Raw genomic sequence first — 9184 nt, 5'->3', positions numbered from 1 at the left:
GTTCTTTTTTCATTTTTCTTCTTATTTTTTTTTCCACCAGGAGGAAAACTAAACAAAACAAAAACAAAACAAAAAACAAAAACAATCGCACCCCGGCTCTGGCAGCACTGATGCTATACATGTACATCACGTGTTTACTATCTATCGCCCGTACTGTATACGTAAGGTATATTTCATTCATTGTGCAACGGATTGTCACTTCAGAAAATACAAAAGCTCCGTCGCATGGTAGGGAGATACCACGCCCACCCCCTCCCCCATTATAGGTCTCCAATCAGTGGCGTAACGGGGGGGGGGGGCGGCGCTGGTTGAAAAAAAAAAGATCAAAATGGTAATTCAAGGGTTGGTAAACTGCTTTTGAAATTGACATGAAAGGGTGAGCAAGAAATTATTTTTTTTTTCTCTAAGATTTCTTTTAACCATAATTAAAGAGGCATCAATAGTGTGAAACATTGTTCAAAAAGCCCGGAGCCGACAAAAGATTGTGATTCAGCGTGATTCCTGGTTGGCATTCTGAATGATAAGCAGGATGGAGCAGTGTACTCAGAACATCCGAACGGCAAAGAGTCGCTGCAATGTTGCGCCATGTGATGTAGAATGTACACCTCTGTACCTTACACTTTGTTATATCAAAGCTAGATCACTGAGTGTTGTTTTACATACTATAGTCTATAAAAAAATGCCTTGCATTGCCAATAATAAGACTTGACCTGGGCTATTTCCCAACTTTTCCATGTATAAAACACACACACACAAACACAAACAATTAGGGGATGCTCTAAAGTGCAGATTTTAGACGTCCTTCCCCCGCTTGGTCACTTCGACGCCCCCTCGCTGGTCATACCTCCCCCAATCATGAACATAAACCGACATCCTTGACTATCAGTGGCACACCGCCTCCCCCTCCCCCCTAATTTCCAAAGCGAAAAAACATAGTTACAAACGGCAGTTTTGGGACTGTAAAATGTCAAAATTTTCACGCTCGCTCGCTCCGCTCGCTCGTTTTTAATCGCTGTGCCATTCTCCTGATGTTGCTGCCAGTATTAAATTGCCAGCAGTTGCGCCCGGTGCGCCACCCCTCCTTAATTTCCAAAGCGAAAAGGAATAGCTACAAACGGCAGTTTTTAGAGTGTAAAATGTCAAAATTTTCAAACTCGCTCGCTCCGCTCGCTCGCATTTTAATCAATTCAATTCAAACTTTATTTCATTTTTCGAAAAGAACATAAACATTTCACTTTCTTTGGTATCATAAAATAAGGTTGCTTAATCAAAACAAAGTAAATTGAGAAAACATAATTGCGGAACCTTGGGGTGACAAAAACGTTGTAAGGAAAATTGATTGACTGAAGTGATACAGACAATGTAATCGTTATGCCATTCTCCTGATGTTGCTGCCAGTAATTGCCAGCAGTTGTGCCCTGTGCGCCACCCCCCCTTAATTTCGAAAACGAAAAAATATAGCTACAAACGGCAGTTTTTTTGACTGTGTCAAAATTTTCAAGCTCACTCGTTCTGCTCGCTCGCATTCAATTTTATGCCATTCTCCTGATGTTACTGCCAGTAATTGCCAGCAGTTGCGCCCTGTGCGCCCCTTAATTTCCAAAGCGAAGAAATATAGCTACAAACGGAAGTTTTTTTTTTGCCTGTAAAATGTCAAAATTTTCTAAGTGGCTCGCTCCGCTCGCTCGCATTTGAATCGTTATCCCATTCTCCTGATGTTGTTGCCAGTAATTGCCAGCGGTTGCGCCCGGTGCGCCCTGCTTAATTTCCAAAGTGAAAAATATAGCTACAAACGGTAAATTTTTAAATTTAAAATGTCAACATTTTCAAGCTCGCTCGCATTTAATCGCTTTGCCATTCTCCTGATGTTACTGCCAGTAATTGCCAACTGTCGCGCCCGGTGCCCCCCCCCCCCTAAATTTTCAAAGCGAAAAAATGTAGCTAAAAACGGCATTTTTTAAACTGTGAAATGCCAAAATTTTCGAGCTCGCTCGCTTCGCTCGCTCGCATTTAATCGTTGTGCCATTCTCCTGACGTTGCTGCCAGTACTTGCCAGCAGTTGCGCCCGATGCGCCACCCCCCTTTAATCTCCAAAGCGAAAAGATAGAGCTAAAAACGGCAGTTTTTGGACTGTAAAATGTCAAAATTTTCAAGCTCGCTCATTCCAATCGCTCGCATTTACTCGTTATGCCATTATCCTAATGTTGCTGCCAGTAATTGTAAGCAGTTGCGCCCGGTGCGCCCCCTTCATTTCCAAAGCGAAAAAATATAAGCTACAAACCGCAGTTTGGGATTGTAAAATATCAAAATTTTCAAGCTCGGTCGCTCCGCTCGCTCGCATTTAATTGTTCTGCAATTCTCCTTTTTTTTTTTCTTTTTACAAAAACTAAGGTCCCTCCGTGGGAGGGGTATCCCCCTCTTACACCCTCTCCCGCTCGGTTGCTTCGCTCCCTCGCCGAGGATCTCACACCGTCACATAATGTACCCCCGTAATAGTCCTTCATGATATTTTTATTTTTCCCATGCTCTGTAAACGCGACTTTTACACTCTTGTTTTTTTTCAAAAAGTTCCTACAGTGGGAGGGGGTATCCCCCTCCAACACCCTCCGCACTGAAGGAGCGGAATGGATCATCGCCGAGGATCTCACACCGTCACAATAATGTACCCCCGTATATAGTCCTTCAAAGCGAAAGATTCGTGTATGTATACAATCACATGTATAATGTACAATATACAGAGTATGTGTAAATGTACATGATGACACAGGAGCCAATGAATCACATTAAAAAAAATCTCACAGTTTACATTTACTGTCAAAACGCACCCCCCTTGAAAAAAAGCTGGTGACGCCCCTGCTTTAACGGCTGACATGATTATTATTCTTTGTGTGTGCTCGGTAATATAGTGGGTGGTTATTGCTTCAAAGAATCACGGATTCACGCATTGAAGAGCGTACTTGGAAAATAACACCAAATTACTAGATCAGATACGAGTAGAGATGATTTTTAACTACAGATGGGACATCTCGCTGCAATCTCTGACGCACCTCTAACATAAGTAGAATCATCATTTATACAATACTTTAAATCAATTTATCCTAACAGGTTCTAGATGCATATATGATTGATGAATTGCCCTTCATGGAAGTAAAGTAACACCGATTATTCAGTGCCTGAGTAATAGCCTTAATAATAAATCACGGGTATACATATACTCGGGTGGGACTCAATCGAACTCCAGACCTTATGATTCGACAGGCGTCTTATCCACTAGACTTCCGACTGAGAGCCACACCTGATGATTCTTATCCATTATAGCAAAAGGTACTGCGCATTTTATGCAAATTAATGAACCTTCATTTTTTTTCCCTATTGCAACCGATTGATGAATAGCCCTCCCATGACTTAAATGTAAATACACACCAATTATTAATCAAAGTCTCAGTAGTAGTCATGATAAAAGATCAAGGAGATATAGAAACTAACTCGAATGGAACACGAACCTACAAACTTCTGAATACTAGACATGCAGGAGTCATATCCACTATAAACTACCGAGGTTTGCCCGATAGCCAGTGATGGTTCTAACCCCTATTTCGTGGGTCCGAGTACCTCAGAGAATGTGTGCCCGTGCTTTTTTTTTAACATAACTCAACTGAGCTCATTGAACAGTCGATGATTATGTACGTGATGAAGGGCAATCACTCACTCACTCACTCAATCAATCAATCAATCAATCAATCAATCAATCAATCAATCAACCAATCAATCAGGTATGATCAACACATCTCGACGCAAGAATCACGAATATGCATCAAGAGCTAGCATAATAATTATGCTTTTAAAAGAAGGTATATTTATGCTGCGGGTGACGTATAAAAAAAGCCCTTATCCATGTTTGCGGACACATACAAGAATGGCTTTCCGTAAGTATTCTCCTGCCTTTTGTATACACATGGTAATGTTCAGCTGCTTAGTACCCTCCCCAAAGTAGATGTCTCATGTCTGATCTGGGCCCTGTTCCATTAAAAGATGCAATCAAACATGCATCAGGAAGGTAAACATAGGTATCAGCTAAACAGAATTATGTATTCAGAGACTTGATGCTTTATTTTCCGACTTATGCTTGATCTGAACTGTACAGTTAAAGGACAAGTTCACCTTCATGGACATGCAGGTTGAGTGAATGCAGCACTATTAGTAGAACACATCAGTGAGAGTTTGAGGAAAATCGGACAATCCGTTCAAAAGTTATGAATTTTTGAAGTTTCTGCTCAGTCACGGCTGGATGAAAAGACTAAGTAAGCTTGTGATGTCACATGAGTACAACGATATAAAGAAAGAATAAAGAAAATTCAACATATTTCCATTTTCTCGCATAACAAAAGAACACTCGACTTCTCTCTTTCAGAAGGCATAGGGAATAATATTACCCTTAACATACGTCAGTAGCAAGTGGAAGAAATAAGTACTTTATTCAAAAAGTAGAGTTTTGTGAAATTCTCTTTTTATTTTCCTTGTATAGTTGAACGCATGTGACATCATACACTGTAGTAGTCTTCGCTTCCAGCAGTGACTGCGCAGATACTTAAAATATTCGTAACTTTTGAACGGATTGTCCGATTTTCCTCAAACTTTCACTGACGTGTTCTACTAATATTGCTGCATTCTCTCAATCCTAATGTATATGAAGGTGGACTTGTCCTTTAATATAACACTCCGGGTCTAGGGCCCTCTTGCATAAAAAGATGCAATCAAACATAAGTAAGAAAAATCAAACATAACTCAAGTATCAGCCAATCTGAACTGAGTATTCGAAGGTTTATGTTTGATTTTCTTTATGTTTGATCTCAACTTTTATGCAACAGTTAGTGCCCATAATGTAATATGTCCACTGTCGCTATTGCACTGTCACTAGGGAAAGCCAGTAAGCCAATCAAGCGCAATATAACCAAGCGCAATAATTCACAGCGCACTGGTTTTAAACAATGCACTCATATTCGGGAAGATCTGGTGGCAAAGAAACAGATTTCCGCTCCATGTACATTCGTGAGAATCATTCTCTTTCTCATGTTCTATATATATATATGTATGTATGTATGTATGTATGTGCGTGAAACTGAGTAATACAAACGAGATATTGTTCACATCCAGTGCCAACGGATCGTTTATTTTTACCTGTCACTGTTATAATACACAACGTGTTTTGTTTGTAGATTTTGTTTATTCATCCTTAGAGGGAAGGAGACAAGGTTGATGTGTTCATGCTTTCCAGTTGACAAGTGAACCAAACAATTACGCACAACGTACACCCACAATTTCACACGTATTTCTCCTGTCAGTAAATTACAGGTCACCATGGTGTGTATCATCGTACAGGGATGATTATGAGGTGCAGGCATGTACAGTATACGTTATAACATTTAATGCGATGGCATATTATGTACTTTAGTGCTGATTAAAAAGTGTAGAGCTTACTTGTTTAGATGCCCATGATAATCATCTAAAGGAGGTGAAAATGTTGTATATACCTTTAACCTTAATCCTAAACGTCAGAGGAGAGGTGCAATAATTGATGGGATGGTCACGGCCAGGTAGGCTGTTCCACAGCATTGCAGTGTCTGATTAAAAAAAGACAAAAACAAAACAAAAACAACCAAATCTTCTGTGATATGTTATGGTGCGTGCGGAACATTCAGCATCTAAGGGAGTGGACGGTATGGGAAGGTAGGGCGTTGGACGTGATATCTACAAGGCAATTCATGATACAACACATCGGGCCGGATGCATAAACGCTAGCAATTGCTTGTGCTAGCCTTTTACTTGAATTCGTATGCATAAAAAACAAGCAATGGCTTGCGAGTAGAAGCTTTTGCTAGCAAGCACAAGCAATTGCTGGCTGCCCGTAAGCAATTGTTTAGAGACCAAGCATTTGCTTAAAAACATATGCATAAAACATACCTTTGCTTGTTCTTGCTAGCAATTGCTAACGATTTCCCAAGCTCTGTAAAATGAGTTTGAGCTTTTCCTTTTAAGTATCATTTTCATATTCATAAAAGAAAGACCACACTTGTGCAGGAGTGGTATAAATCTACAAGAAATTACTCCTAAGTAGTGAAAGAAACTTTTTCGTTTCAACAACGGAAATGTCTAGTGGTTAGCACGCAAAATGTGATGAAAAACAGGTAGGATACACGACTTCGGTGGAGAGCAAGGAGACCTCTCTCCACGTGCGATCTGGCACTGGGATCTGGGAATCAGCCAGTACGTGTGTGTGTGTGTGTAGATGTGTGTGTGCGTCTGTGTGTACGAGTGTCATTTCATAGCTCTTGTGCTATGTCAGGAAATGTTTCCGCACACACATGCACTTTCAAAGATATGCTGCCACATTCGCCTTTGTTCTTGTGTTCGCACAGGCGTGACGTCCCTTTTGTTGAAAACGCAAGCAATTGCTTGTGTGGGGACAAGCAAAAGGTATAAGCGCAAGCAAAAGGTTATGCATATGGATTTAAGCAATTGCTTGAGCTAGACCTTTTGCTAGACGAGCTTGTGCTTTTGCTTGAAGCATTCTTCTGCCCATACCTTTTGCTTGTTCCCCACAAGCAATTGCTTGCGTGTTCCTACAAAAGGGACGTCACGCCTGTGCGAACACAAGAACAAAGGCGAGTGTGATAGCATATATTTGAAAGGGCGTGTGTGTGCGAAACATTTCCTGACATAGCAATAGAGCTATGAAATGGCACTCATAAATGCGCACACAGACGCACACACATCTATACACACACACACGTATTGGCTGATTCTCATCACTGCTTATTAGTCCAGTGAAAATATGAAATGACCCACAACTAATTGCAACAGAAACGATTCCACTTGCACTTGACCCGGAAGAGCTATTAAAATAACATATTAAAAGTTCCCTAAAATTCGAGTGGTGGATCAGTGTCTAATTTGCATAAATTCAAAATGGCCGCCATACAGCCTACTTATGCCTATATCTCGGGATATATAACCCACAGAAAGTAAATTCCGGTGTCTAAACCTATGGTTTTTAGGTCAAGGAATACAGATATGTTATCTCTAGCAACTTTCAAGCATTCCTTTATATAGTTTTTGCATATATTTGCATATGATTACATACAAAATGGCCGCCATATTGTCTGTGCAAGCCCGTATCTTTGTATATCTTTAATGTAGTACACTCAGGAATAAGTCGCTATATATCTGGACATAAAACCCCTGTAGAAAATAGATTCTGGTGTCTAAACCTATGTTTTCAGATCAGGGAATACAATTATGATATAAGCAGTAACTTTCAAGCTTGCCTTGATACATTTTCTGAATATATTTGCATTTAATTAAATGCAAATTGGCCGCCATAATGCCTCTACAGGCTTATATCTCTATCTGTAAAAGGTACCCAGTGATGGTGTCTGTGGTCTTAATTTTACTGCTGAGAATCACTGATGTAGAATACGTTCCACTCGGGAATAAGTACCTTTATTTCACTAAAAATTTGCATAGCCATATCTATGCATAAATCTAAATCTAAATTTTTCGTGAATATAATTTCAGATACACGAATACGAGCTACAGAACGTTAATTGTACTGTAATTTCGACATCCAATATTTCAAGGGCAAATTGTTAGAATTCCATTCACAACCTTAATGATTATCCTTACACCCAGTTTTATATTCTTGCATTGATTAAAAGTATTGTATTACATTAATGGCTCACATTTCCTTGAGATAAAGCCTCAGAACAGAAACAACTGTAAGTAGCATCGAATAGAGCATACTATCTTTATTTAACTGTAATCTCAACTTAGCTTCGAAAGTGTGCTCAATAGGTACACAACAGCAAAGTCTCAAATTATTTAGCAGGAATCGTTAAAAAGATTTTATGATTGCATGATATATAATGTATTATTTCAAGTAATTTGCCCTCATGTTTACTGCTTATACTTGTGTCTATGTTGCAATACTTTTCTTTCTTTTCTTTTCTTGTTTTTTGCCAAGGGGGGGGGGGTCATCAAGATCATGATTATCCATAAGCTACACTACAAAAGTTTCATGAGTTTGGACATTGTTTAGAGGATTTTCTTGCCATATTATCTCATATAGCTTTCAAAGTGCGCTTACGGTACACAAAAATTGGTCTTAAATCATTCAACAGATTTTTTTAAACATCTTTTTCCTTACCTGCGATGATTTACATCCATGTTTAGTCGATGTTTGTGTCTTTTGTGCAAAACTTTTGGCAAAGGCATGTTTATCAATGAGCAACATATGACCGTGATAATTTGTATGGAAGTGGATTTTGTCATATTGTTTGCGCGGTTTCACCCAATGACTTAGAGAAAACAGCTAGATACAAAAAAAAAAGAAAAGAAAAAGGAAATGCCTTAACATTTCTATTCCTAGTACTGTGGATTCATCAGTCGATCAATACAAATAGCATCCTTCTCATTGACTTCAAGCCCATAAAACGCTTATAAATTCTGATAAGTGTTAATTTTTCGTGTTGTATCTGCACATTTCTTCAAAAAAAAAATGTTTCCTATTGCATTGAGGCTTCGCACTAATAACATTTTCATCAACACACAATTTTTTTTTCGGAAATGCGAGCAGGATGAAGGCTGAATTCAATTTTGCAGGCGAAGAAGCAGTCAGAAGTCAGATAAAAAAAATCACATTATTTTCTATTCCTAACACTTCCAAAAGGCCCCTTCCCTCCACTTCAGCAGCAGCTTTTCTTCGAGTTAAGCAATGGAAGGGAAATTATACAATCATACAATCAATTGGGACGATTTGAGGAAGATGTTTAATCAAAAATATGTTCTGATCACTACAGACAAAGCTGCAGCTATAAGGAACTCCTGAAGGAAGTCTGATGCAACTGCAAGACAGGCTGTTATCAACTGGTAGTGTGTAATTGCAGGGCAAACAGATTTGACTGCACACAACCCATATCTGTGGCAGATGCGGGCCATTATAGATCAGACACTTGTAATGTTGTATTTCTAAACTATGTGAGGAGTCAGATGATGCTGTTCTAATTGGTGACTAGGAATAAATAGCATTCTTGAAAGACATCAACAGAGTTTACAACAAATGTGAGACTTACCACTCTTCTTTTCGTCAGTATGAAATGAAGCCGGGATCCCGTTTGCTTTAAATTAA

The sequence above is a fragment of the Diadema antillarum genome, unplaced genomic scaffold, assembly GCF_040938485.1.
Source record: "Diadema antillarum isolate AM-2024a unplaced genomic scaffold, OU_Dant_1.0 seq00000340_RagTag, whole genome shotgun sequence".
In the NCBI taxonomy this organism is placed as follows: domain Eukaryota; kingdom Metazoa; phylum Echinodermata; class Echinoidea; order Diadematoida; family Diadematidae; genus Diadema; species Diadema antillarum.
This window is presented reverse-complemented; position numbering follows the sequence as displayed.